The sequence below is a fragment of the Rhea americana genome, unplaced genomic scaffold (genome assembly GCF_003343005.1).
Source record: "Rhea americana isolate MKP2758 unplaced genomic scaffold, rheAme1 scaffold_135, whole genome shotgun sequence".
Lineage (NCBI taxonomy): Eukaryota > Metazoa > Chordata > Aves > Rheiformes > Rheidae > Rhea > Rhea americana.
In genome coordinates, this window is record NW_028185428.1 from 1,550,770 (window position 1) to 1,562,651 (window position 11,882).

The window sequence follows — 11,882 nt, forward strand, 5'->3', positions numbered from 1 at the left end:
AATTCCACTTAGCACTTCGTATTTGCAAAATACTGACAAGTTGCACATTTGAAATCTTTTCTTATTTATACAGTCGGTCTTTTTGCAGTTAGTAAAATCTTTTGCAATGATTTCTTTGCCTACCTTTTGTACTCTACTAATGAGTGCCTGTTGGCTCTAATAGCCTAAATATTAACATGCCACAGTCATGTAGCACCTTGCAAATACCACAAAAAGACTGCAGTGTTCTTAAAACTGATGTTGCCTTCTCCTAGGGAAATTGTTTCATTGCTTCTTCAGAATTAACTTTTAAAGTTGACATTCTCTTTATGAAATTCTCACGGAATAGTTAAAAATATTCTTAATTATAATGAAAAGTAATTTTCTGTTACAGRCATTCCTAAAAAGATCCAAAGTAGTGTGTCATCAAGTCAATGACACTGTTTAAATTTATGTGGAATCTGAGGCTAAATTTTCTGTGTAGTTTAGGTTCCTACTAGCATATTTGGAGAAAAGAGATGACGCTGCCTCCAGTGGATTATCTCATCCTTGTAATACCTATTTACCAGATCTTGTCGGTGGGCACAAATTACCATTTTGCCAGCTGCTGCTACAAGCAGAAGCTTGGTTAAATAAATAAAATGGTAGCAGACTGTAATAATGCAAACCAGTGCATGGGACAGTGGAAGTGGCGATTTGGTAACTGTGTACCTAAACAATAAAGTTGGAATGTTTAGTCTGGCTCCAAAAATCGAAGCCTTTGCATGAAAAGCTGCAGCGTCTGCGCTATTCCTCTTGGTGTGGCACAAAGGGAGCAGGAAAGCTACAGTACGGCTGGTGCATCCCGTAGAGGGCAGTAGTGCATGCGTGTCCCTAACTTTTTCTTGCTCTGGAAGTCCTGTAATACCCAGGTTAGAGAGAATGGATGTGGCTTTTTCTGTATCATTTATTCATGGCATTTGAGTGCAGCCTTCTTTATTGATTCTCCTTRGATGCAGAATTACAGAGACTGAAATAAATTGAAAATGTGCTTGTTCTGTTGTTGAAATAAAGAGAAATTACTCTCCTTAAGAAAAGATGTTACAGAAAGTTAATACATCTGTGCTTTCGAATAATTAAGAGAAGCCTCGCTCCAAGATACTCGTTTCAGGAGCAGCTGTCTGATGAGCAGACTACTGCCGAAGCGAAGGGTTATATTCTGAGAGTGAGGGCTGCACCGGGTCGGTGCTGTGCTCCCCGTGTTGTCTGTGTAGGGGCTGGCGCCTGCTGCCGAGCTCCGCAACGACGGCCGCGGGCTGCCCGGCCGGGACACGCAGCCGCTCCGCACAGGTGGGTAAAACGCACACGGCAAGGATTAGATGTGTGGCCTGCTGTCCCCCAGGCTTGGAAAGTACAGCTTTAAATACAAGTAATATTTAGAACATATATATATATATAGAATATAAATACATTTCAAATCAGTCACTGTGCAGCAGTCCCTAATTTCCAAAACAGGAGCACAGTGCTGTTTTATGCAACTTCAGAGCAGTCAGTAACATTTCCTTTTGTGGACTCGTGCTTCGAGGCCAGCCGTAGCAGCCTTGTTTTATTTATTCAGCTAGATTAGAGGAAAACAGGCTTGTCTTCTTGAAACGCTGAACCTGCAAGTGGTCAGACACTAGCTGGTTCAATATAACCTCCCTCATGCCGATGCAATATAAAAATAGGTCTCCACTAATCTCCGAGATACTGGAACGCTAAGCAGATGATACAGCTATGCTGTAAGCAGCGATGCAGTGCAACTGCCTGCAGGAAATTTCAGTTGCTTTATCTTTGCTACCTGCTCCATTCAGAATATAGATGAACCCTTAAACAGACGAAGCCTCCTCATGCCGCTATGAATCTCAGCAGTACATTTTGTTTTAAATGGATGGTCTTTTTGAATGAGGATTGTAGTAGAGTAATTTGTTAAAAAAAAAAAAAAAAAAAAAAAAACTCTCCTGCTGGATGTCTTGCCTTTTGCTCTTTTCTTGTCTTGTTACTGAAATTCTAGCTTTCAGACCTTGACTGGCTGCAGACTCCAAGAACAAGAAATAACTGTCAAGGACCTTCCCTACGATGTTCATTTTCTGTCACATCAGGATTTCATTACCACTCCCCCCCTTTTGTAAACATAACTACCTTCTCTGCATAAACTGCCTTCAGATTTACCGTCCTTAGAGGCAGGGGAAATAGGTGGAAAMAAAGGCTGAGAACAACTGGGCCTTTGGGGAGAGAGGAGGAGCAGGAACCTGCCCCAGGCCCCAGCAAGTCCTTCGGCAGCACTTGGTCCTACAGCTGCTCCCTTCTGCAGGTGAGGTGAATTCACCCGGAGCCCTGCGGCCTCCACCCCAGTAACCAGCGGAGGTGGAGAGAGGAAGGTTATTTCCTCCTGGGGGGTAAAGAGGTGATGTAGCGGGGCCTTGGCCACATGTGCAGCTGTATCTGCGGAAGGCGGAGGAGGTAGCTGGGCTCAAACGGCCTCGTGAGCTGTGGCCTGGTGCCCACCACCTGCGGAGCTGGCTCTTGTCTCAAAGGTAGGCTTCTGCGTCCAGCGGAGCGGCACTGCGGGGAGGGACGCGCCTGCCTTTTTCTGTCGGATATTAGGGGTGTTTCTTTGTGTTTTCTGCCTTCTCGGAGGATGCAACTGTCCTGGCAGCCTGGTGGCTCTGGTGACCACCTCTGAGGGTGCAGGTGGGGTTTGAATTGCATGGGACAGTGTATCTCAGCCTCGTGCTGTATCTCTGAGTTTTGTGATGTGAAAGGTAGAAACTGGCACCAGAAAGACATATTTGAAAGAGAGTAGTGTTTTCTAAGGTGCKTTAACCTACAGGTTTGCTCTGGTAGGTGCAGCAAACCCTATCAGAGAAGCTAAGAAGAAGGTGGCCTCCACTGCCGCGGGGCTGAGCTTGGGCACGAGCTGGCGCTGAGGCAAGCCAGAAATAGGTGGTGGAATAGGTTTGGGGAGCTTTAACATATAAGGAAGGGAGCTATGGAGACATRCTCGGTGCTGGGCCACAGCTGAGGAGGGTCGTTGTCTCTTTTTAAGATACGGTTTCTGAGCATGGGCACCTCAACTCCATTCAGCCCTGTTTCAGCTGCTTAAACTCCCCATTAGTTTTGGTGCTTTGGTGAGCCGGTGCCTGGGCTGTTACCAGCGTGTAAAGGTGTCTACGTGCAGCGTTGCTACCCACACGCAAGTGAAAGCAGAACCGGAGCACCGCGGCCGGGCTGGGGCTCTCCCCGCGCTCGGCGCGGCGGAGGCAGGCGCTGTAAGTCGAAAGCAGCACTCGATGTCGGAAAACAGTTGCAGTCGAAAGACCTTTTTCCTTCAAAGACTAACGCTTCCTTAAAAACAGCAGCAAGCAACTACTGTAAGCTAGAAAGGAGCTGAAATCTCCCTGCCCTGGAGTTCAGGGGGCTGAGGCAGGCAGCTGGTGGCAATCAGATGAGTGTGCGTTAATGAATCCACGCTCGTCAGCGGGGCTGTGGTGACTGCGTGTGTGTGCGACCAGGTGCTCTGCCGTACAGCTGGGACGGGCTGGGGATGCCCATGGGGCCGGTGGCAGTGGCTCTGCTGGTTTAAGAGTGAATTATTACAAAGTTTGCTGGTTTGTGAGAATTCATTTCAAATCCTCGCTATGGATTTCAACCTGCTGAAATAATTTTGTTCTTTCTGAACGCCCATGGAAAGGGCGCTTGGATGTAAGTGAACTGTTCGGTCATCAGGAGCCAGACGGTGCAGCCAGATAGTTATTTTTGTTACCAGCATGTGGTGGTTTGCAGATGGCTAAGAAGATGTGATCCTGGCCTGGGCAGAGTCTCTGATTGCACCGTGTAGATCGAGAGAGAGTGGCAAAAACTCAGGGTCTCCACTGCAGTTTCAGAATGCCGATGCTTGGAAATAGGCTGCTTTTGTTTGGTGGAAACATCAGAGCAGCTTCTCTTCTTGCTGTCGTGGGTTTCTTGCAGTGGTGCCTTGGGTTTGCATCTGGTGTAAGGGGGCACCAGCGGCCGCGGTACCGCGCACCGGGGGCCAACGCAGAGCCTGGGGCACCCGCTCTGTAGGTCCCTGCAAGGTTCAGCGTTAAGGTGACTTTCTAAGCCCAGATGCGGGTGTCTGCTTTCCAGCAAGGTCACCTTGTAGTGGTTGCAATTAAATGTGAACCTGAAGGAAAGCAATGGAAATGGCTTTAACAGTCAGCAGAACTGGGCTGAAGAGACTTGCTTCACTTGACTTGTAATTATTTGGTATTTGGCATTGGTAATAGTTTTGCAGGTATGGAAATGTTACAGGAAGAGTCTCTGTAGGAAAATAAATGAGTGTTTTGGTCTTCTTCTCTCTAAGAATCGAGCAGAAATTAAGCGTGTATTTCAACTTCTCCTTTGGAAATRCCCTCCCTTTAACTGGCTTCACCAAAATGGAAGAGCAAATTCACAGCTTGGAAGCTTCTAAAAATGTCTCCGCCAAATGCGTGCGGCTGCTATCGCGTGCCAAGTGGTCCCGAGCGAGCCAGGCTGGGCTGGGGCTGAGAACAGCCGGCGGGCACGTGCGCCTCCCCGCGAGTACGTAGGGCCCTCCTGCACTCATCTGTGAAGAAGACCCTTGGTGGTGAAAATGGGGGGGAAAAAAAAGCCCATAGATAAAAATATATGCAGACGAACTGACAAATTTGACATTAAATCCAGAAGTGTTTTTAACAGATGAGCGACTTTTTAAACTACAAATGCTCCTGTACGTCTGGTGGGTACCAAAAAAAGTGCTAAGGGAGTAAAGAATTTATTATGCTTTTTTTTATGTACAGTTGTACTTTATGATGAGTACACTTGATGCTCATTTGTGCTACAAAATATGTTTTTTTATTTTAGTTGAGAAATGTATTCAACTTATAAAGAGATGGAGAGAGTTGGCTTACATACTTTGAATTTTAGTATAACTTCAGGTTTTCTCTTCTAATACAGTGATTCACGATAATAAGGAATATTTCTCAAGTATGCAAATTTTAAGGTCAATTTGTTAAGAAATAATGCTTTTCAGTTGCTGAAAATGTAATCTTTGCAAGATTTGATGGCCATGGTATGTGTCACTGATCTATAAACAAAGCAGTAGGTTAAAAAAACCTAAAACGTGGCCAGGTAGTGGAGCCCAACTTAAGTTTCTTTCCTGTGTACTGCATTGCTCAAAGCTTGGAAGAGGAAAAATTGCATTTAAAGCACAAATGCCTCCCAAAACCAAATTCCAAATTATACTGTTTAAATGTGTATTGTTTAACTAGTGTAGCTGGCTGCCGTGCTACGGGAGCAGTATCGCGTTGTGAGCCTCCCGGTCCCCGCTGAGATGGTTTTCTCCTGGGCAGTTCATCAGTTTGTAACACTTTCTGTCCCCCTTTTCCCATGTGCTTCGCATGTCAGGAATCCAAACCTGAGCTTCAAAAGCTCAGTTTGACATGAAACTTCATAAGAAACAGCTCATCTCTTTCGGGGCAGCCACTGAGGAAATGATGAAAGTAGGAACGAGCTGCACGGCAGCATCTTCTTGACTTCTTTGCAAAAAGATGCCCTGGATCCTTCAGCTCTGAAATCATTGCAGCAGCTTGCAGGGAGGCTCGTGCGAACAGCAGCACTGGAGAAGCAGGAGTTACCGCGTGGGAACAGCTCTCTCTTGGTGCTGGCGGTCAGCTTATCAAAATGTGAAACCAGATTAATCATATGAGATCTCCAGTGATGTCAGAATAAACCTGTAAAATGAGCGGTAGCTCAAGTAAACGGATAGTGAAGGTCTGAGTAACAGAGACTGGGTTTCATTCATACGTTGCGTTCTGAACAGGACTAAATCTATAGGCAGACTGATACATAAGGGCGCTTCCATAGGGRCCTAAATTTTGGAAATATTAATCAATTTTCATTTAATTTAGTTTCCATGTTACACTGTAACCATTTTTCCCATTGCTATCACATAGAGCTATATAGCAAGTCTCTTGGATTTATACTCTTTTTTTTACTACTGTATGGAAGTTACTTATTTTTATCATTAGAGRTGGCCTTTTTTTTGTTCTTTCCATTTTTTTCCCCCTCTTGTTAGGTGACTTACTGAGTTTTTCAGAGGCTGCGTGTTCTTGCAGCTCAATCAGAAGTTAGGTGATGCTGTGTCTCTTGTCGATCCTTCTTCCTCCAATATGTCAATTCAGATACTGCAGTTAGAGGGGTTCATACAACCAGCAGCCACATCCTCRCTGTATTTGGGCTCTGGAAAAAAACTGTGCCAAAGAGCAGACGATTATAAGAAAAGTCAATATTAAAGTCTTTTTACCGTCTGAAATGACTCGTGCTTCTGTAAAATCACTGGAACATGCTAGCTTGTCCCGTGCGCTGTGTCTCTGGGTCAGTGCAGTCGGTTCGGGGGTGCCCCAAGTCTTGCTGTGCTTTGGGCTGCGGCTACTGGTCTCACCCACGCGAGCCATGTTTGGAATAAACCTCAGCTTTTGCAACGGTTTGATCATAAGTATCCAAATCTATAAAAGTAGATCTCTGGTCTGCGTAGTTACAAATAAAAGCATTAAATGTGAACCTTATATATATATATATATATATATATATATATATATAATTTTTTAAGCAACTTTTACTTCTATTTGTGCCTATCACACAAAAGCTGAACGCCTAAATCGCAGCCCTTGAGCAGGTGGGGTTGCTGGGTTTTCGTTTGGTTTGGTTTTGGTCTGACCGTTCCCGTATGTGCAGCGTGGGCTAACAGAGGTGCAGAAAGAGCAGCTGCACGTCCGTCCGTCGGGGGCTGTCGCGTCTTGGACGCTGGAGCACTGGGGGAATCGTTAGGTTTCTGCAGGCACGCAAGGTCACCGAGAAATAATTTGAGGGGAAGMAGGAGAAGTAGCTCTGGTGAAGGTGTCCCCCCCCCCCGGGGCGCTGTGGCATTTCTGCGTGACTTAGGCCGCCGCGGTCCCCTGCTTCCCCTTGGGCTTCCTTTTATTTTTAACCCCGCAACGCGAGCCCGAGCAGATGCTATCGCACCTGACCTTTGCCTTCGGCCGCCACATCAGAGCCGACTTGCGCGTCCGACTTATCTGCCGCTCTGAGAGGCTGCCGGCCGGGGTCGCGGGCTGCGCCGGGGGGCCGCGAATCCTCCTGCCCCGCGTTTGGTGTCGGTTTCTGCATGAAAGGAAAATGCCACTCGGCTGCGCTGAGCCTGCCCGGGCGATAACGCTGCGTGCGTCGCGCTGCCGCTGCGATAAGCGCCCCGAGGGCAGGCAGGGAGAGCGTCTCCCCGGGGATCAGCGCACACCCGGCCCTATAGATAGACCCGCGTATATATAGAACAACATGAAAGCTTTTTGCTCTCTCCTTTTCAACAGCRTGATGGCAAAGTATCACGTACGGGGACGCTTTCCGACCTGACCCCTCCGGGGCTCTGGTCTCGCTGTACCCACGAGTTCTKCGGTTCACCGCGTCCCGGCGGGAGCGGAGATCGGGAACTGAAGCTGCCGCGCGCTGCAAAGAGTTATTTTGTAGTCCTGACAAACACCCAAAACACAGAGAGGTAGACTGCTTTCCTTTTATCCTCAAAATGGACGGCGGGGTGCAAATTTTCTGCTTGGATTGTTGGCTTTTCATAGGTGTCACCTAACTACCRAGCAACCGTTGCTTCTGCTGATCTGAGATAACTCTACCGGTGGCATCTAGGTGCTGATGTTATTGCTAGCTAGGCTGCAATGAAGATAAGATTTTCTGTATTGAGTAAGTCTATTGATCCAGCTGATCCTATGCCTGTGGTAGCAAATACTTGCTGCCCTCCAGGGAAGTGAGCCTTCCCCAGTTATGAACCTGCACCTGGATGCAGTGCTGTACGTTTGGGATTAAACACGGGGCGAACTCCTTTTCTGAGCCCAGTTCTTCAACACATTCTTTTCATTTGAAAAAAAAATGCAAATGGTGCTAAAGATCTGAATGTTACTCATATTTGTTTAAGAATCAGAGATGATACTTGAGAACAATTTGAAGCAAAAATACAGGTAGCTAAATGCCARCAAATCTTGTCTTTCATTGAGTAARTGGTTTGTATGCGTAATCCATTTGCTCATTCCAAACCAGCCAAAAAAACCCAAACAAACAAACAAAAAACCCTAGTTCCTTTTGTCCTCTGATTCTGTGCGTCAGTATCTTTGGTGATAGCAGACTTTGGCCCAATCTTGGCTCCTGATCTTGTGTATGCTTAACTGTAAGTAACTTCATAGACTTTGGGATAATATTCACTCCTAAAGTCAGCAAACGGGAATTTGTGCTCTCTCACTAAGGCAAGTTAGTTAATTTCTATGAAGAGGAAGGATAGATATTTAGGTTTGCACATTTCAGAAAAGCGTGTGATCTTATCACCTTGTCAAAAAGACATTAAARTACACCTCTATTAGAGGATCCTCCAAAATTTATCAAGATTTAGAAGAAAAATACTGATTAAAACCATAGTGCCTGAAATAACAAGCACTAAATGTACAATATTTCCTTTCAAAAGAAAAATAAAAGAAAGAAAAACTCTGTGTTCGGTAGTAAACTGTAGATTAAGACTTTGATTCTGCCTCCGTAAGGGAGGAGTGGCAGAGCCATTTTTGTGGATTAAAGCCAAATAACTTTAGAAGGCTTTTCCACACTGGCCCACAAGCGTCCACCACAAAGCGTAGGGTATCGGCTTTAGTGCTGTAGTAGTAATAACTGGCCACATCTATCCTTAAATGAAATATCTGAATCTTGGTCCTTTGAGTTACTTTGTCTATGACCCAGAGGGAGGAAAAAAAAATCTTCTGAGTAAACGGAGCTGCTGTACATCTGGTACGGTCCGTGCACAATTCAGATTAACTGCAGCTCGCTCCATAAACACATTCATCAGCCCCAGATGCTGCTGGTGACAAATAACATTTTCTTTGCGTTTGTGCACTAGGGCATAAGATGTGATGTTTAAATTCAAGATCAATTATTTTTAACTGAAGAACGATAGCCTTGTGTCTAAATTATCTCAAGGCTTAATTCACATCAGTTAAACCTTTTCAAAGGCTTATTAAAATTCCTCGAGTGTGTCCTACTTATCAGCAGTTGAGTGTCAATGGCATTATACAAATGTTGCTATTGGAAATAACTGTGAAGTATTGTTTGACTATATTATTCTCATATATATATATTACACGTGTGACTTAATACTACTTAGTGCTTACATGACTCCTTTCATCTGGTGATCGCAGGGCATTGCCCAAGGAAAACAAGCCCCGTTCTCCCCTGTCTAAATATGGGAAAACCATCGCGTAGAGCGGCTGCGTTTCAGGCTCGAGGTTGCGGCTCTGCCATTGCACCCTGCGGACTTGGCTCCCCGTCTGCCCCGGTGGTTTTCAACAGCGTTTTGCTCCTTCGCGCCCTGGTAGCCCCCGAGACTACCAGCAGTGCGCGGGGTGGGAGGGCTCCGGCGGGCAGCACGGGAGACGGCGGCAGCGGGTGCTGGACCGTCACGGAGCAAGGGAAAGTTTAAGAGGAGGCTGGAAAACTTTTGCAAAGCGGGAAGACTCTGCGGCTCGGCGCGATGAGTGTCCTGAGCTGGCAGGAAATCTGAGGACAATGCAAAAAYGCTTGTCTGAAAATCTAATCGCTGGCATTAATAACCTGATACTGCACAGGAGATGGAGGAAGGGGGAGGACGGTCGCTGAAGGGCCTTGAATGCCACCGGCTGAATTTTCCTGTGCTCCTCTCCAGTGATGATAAGGGTGGGGAAAATCCTGGTTGTCTAATGAAGGAACTAGCTGTCTTGGCATCTAGTAACAGCTGCAGAGCTGTGGGTTAGGGTAGCTGATGGGCACATATTCATATCCGCTCAGAAACGTCAGGGATGAGTTTGCAAATGATCTTACATGTTTTTTCCTTCCTTTCTTTCCTTCCTTTTTTCCCTGCAACCTAAACTGACGGTTGCTACTCAGGGGTTGTGGGGGTTCAGATTTGATACATGTGTGTAATTCTGTACTGAGARTGCGCTTTGACTCACTGATGGTTTATTCTGGGCACCACTAGGTAGCACTGTGAAATAAAGTTCCACCAATACTCACACCGTTTCGGCACTCGCCGGACCAACCGTGGCTYGTGGGACAAAAAAATATGAATTCTAGAGTGTTTGGCTTAAATATGACAGAGGAAAGATGGTAAGGGCAGTAGTAAAATTTTCTCCAGCGTCGAGACCAGGTGTAGGTGGGAGAAATCAGCTGTGGTGCAAAAGTGCTATTAGATGCTTTGGGCACTATTTAGCAGCACACTGAAGTGTATGTGAGCTGACTGCTTGTGCTCACGAAGCAGAGCAGAGGCTTCCAAGCGAGGGGTTTTCACCTGTGCTAGGCTTTACGGTGCTTACAAGGGGCTGCTGCCGCTGGCACTCTGCAACAGAGCTGCTGCAAACATTTCTAAAACGATTAATCTTTGTGCTTTGAGAGTGACAGCTATATATTCTAAAAAGAAGTACTACGCTCATAATTAATGCACATTATTCCTATGATAAGTATTTTCCCTCTCAAGACTATTTACTGGAATATAATTTTCTAATTTATATATAGATACTGTGAACAAAGCCTGATATATTAATTTCCAGTTTGATGCTCAAAGTTTTAGGTTGAACTGTGAGTTTGTTCTATACCAATCAGATTTATTAATTCCTAAGAGGTCCGTTTTGTTTCTGATTTTCATTGGAATACACCACAAAGGAAAATGCATTGTTTTGATTTATTATGTCAGGTGGTGCCCTTCAAGGGAACAAAATCAGGTAACAATTGTTCTTTCTTGTAWCACTAGTTTCTATTAGAATTATTTTAGCTCAATCACAGGAATATTTTTGATAACTAACCTTGAAATTACTCTGAAGATAAAATGTCATTCGTGGCATGTCATTTATTTTAACTTTTGAGCTTCAGCAAGTTASCACATTAGTTTTTTTCCATTTTGCCCTACTCAGTTATGGAAAACGAAGGCCTCAACCCTCCAATCGCTTGTGCGTGTTTGCATGTAATACCGGAGCAGCTAACTATAAAGCGTGTGAGCGTGCAGCACAACCATATCACTGCTTTTTAAAATTAGAACTTGCCCCGACTGCCGCAGGGAGGGGAGATGTGATAAAGGGACCGAGCATCATGCTCTGCGGTAACCGCCGAGCCAAAACGCTTCGGTTACAGAAATCCTGGGAAGTCCGCGTGGCCCCCGGCTTCAGGGGTGGTGATTTGCGCTCGCTGTCGTCAAAMTCCTTGGAGAACGCTGGCATCGGTGTTAGCTGAGGGTCTAGAAATTAGGACGGTTGTTTTCCTGTATCTCTATTGCCCATCGTAATGGGTTTTCCATTTGTAAAGTGGTATCTCTRCAAAAGGATTTTTGCATCAGGCATAACTCGCTGCTGTTAAGGAAAGGCATGGAAAGTGCGGACCAAAAAGAGCAAAATGTTTATATTAAATGCTGGTTTCTGTCCTGTGTGAGGGAAGTAGTCGCACCCAGGTTAAGCTGAAACAAATGTCCTTATTTCGCTCTGACAAGGGCCTGAATAGCTTGAGGTTTTCACCTTTTTATGCCTCGAGTGACCCTGGCGTGGGGAGCAATAATGTCGTGGCATCACCTGTTGCTCCAGCCGTGTCTGTTATCACTTATTGTGGTGGTTGCTTTACCTTATCTGGTTACTCCTGTAACATCTGCGAGTAAGTTATGGGTATTTTCATCCCCTTGAGGATTTATTGCGACCTCTGGGGGACCTTAATCACGGGATCAATACGCTCCTGACACCTGTAGATCAACATAAACTTGACCCTTGGTCTGGACGGATCTATCACCGCGCTGCCTTTTGCCGAAAGCATCCCCTCCTTTGGAA